Source organism: Austrofundulus limnaeus, unplaced genomic scaffold (genome assembly GCF_001266775.1).
Source record: "Austrofundulus limnaeus strain Quisiro unplaced genomic scaffold, Austrofundulus_limnaeus-1.0 Scaffold172, whole genome shotgun sequence".
NCBI classification, from domain to species: Eukaryota; Metazoa; Chordata; class Actinopteri; order Cyprinodontiformes; family Rivulidae; genus Austrofundulus; species Austrofundulus limnaeus.
Genome location: NW_013952574.1, coordinates 1006092 through 1007451, shown reverse-complemented (window position 1 = coordinate 1007451; position 1360 = coordinate 1006092). Strand labels below are relative to the sequence as shown.

The following is a 1360-nucleotide window of genomic DNA, read 5'->3' as shown; positions in this document are numbered from 1 at the left end:
AAATATTTTCAAAAGTACGTACTTCAGTACTTTAACTTGAGTAGATTTTTGACCGAGTAACTTTTACTTGTAGTTGAGTAAGATTTGACCATGAGTATCAATACTTTTACTCAAGTACTAGAGTTGAGTACCACTGGTCACATGAAACCCGTACCTCCACAGCAGGTGTCACATTAACCAAAAAGCTTCYGTATTTGACCTTTTTTTAAACTGTGATGAAAACGACCACCCATCGTTTTGACAGWCTGCAATTAACACTGCTGACCACTTGAGTTGGCATGTTGGGTAGCTGTTTTCTCACTTGATTCAGGACCTCGTTAGCTTTACTCAGAAAAGTGCCACAGCAGTTGAGTGTCCGAAATTTATTCAAAAAGCCCAATAACAACARTGGTGTTGATAAGAGGTAAAAGWGGATTGTTCAGCCTCCAGAAGACCAAGACAGCTGTGAGAAGTCATTGACGAAAAAAGTCCAAAACCTCATGACAATAAAACATTTCATAGCTAAAAACTAATGTGTGTGAAAAGGGCTGTGCTCACATGTTTTTCTTGATAACACTGAGGTCGTTAAGGAAACACCACTGGAAATGAACAAATTTAACCAGTAAATTTACGCTGTTACATAGACTCAATGGATGTGCTCTAATCTGATTTGCGTTAAACTTTCCTTCAGAGTGATATTAAGATTATTCAGAAAGAATTAAGCTTTGAATCTGCTTTTTGAGTTTGCAGTGTTTTTTYAGTTGACCTGTGACCTGGAAGAGTTAGGCTCTGCTACCAGTTCTAACTAAGAAATGATTTACAGCCGCTGCAGCAAGCCCCCTAGAGACTTTTGATTACAAACAAGCTGGTGTGTAATTCAGGTCCATGTGGACCAGGAGGAAGGTTTGAGACTGCATTCAGGCCACAGCAGGTGATCTGTTCATTATTTAAGTGCAATGGTTTAATCCGGTGTTTATATATAGTTACTGGGACTAAAGTCAGTGGTTTATTTTTTTGTTACTGCAAATGCAAAGCTACATATGTTCATCTGGTTGACGTGTCCGTTCAGTTTGTTTGGACTGAATATTAGTAATTTAAATGAAAATAAATGCTATTRAATGTTTCATTATTATTTTTAAAAATTAATTGATGAGTGAAAATAGATCATGACAAGATTTTTTTGACGATTTTAGTCAAAATGATGAACAGCCAAAAATTCTAGTGCAACCTCTGCTCCACAGTCACCATTAAAGCTCCTAGTTGTGTTGGAACAGGAGATCAAGGATGTGCAAATCTGCAGCAACTACAGTGATTTGCAAAAGTATTCATACCCCTTGAACTTTTCCATATTTTGTCACATTACAACCGCAAACATAAATAT

The 1360-nt window shown here is 36.9% G+C and overlaps 1 protein-coding gene across 3 annotated transcripts in view; it reads right to left on the bottom strand.

The window, feature by feature from the left end:
• bean1 (brain expressed, associated with NEDD4, 1) overlaps positions 1–1360 on the bottom strand; it is a 40825-nt gene that overhangs the window by 18064 nt on the left and 21401 nt on the right. The window lies entirely within an intron of this gene.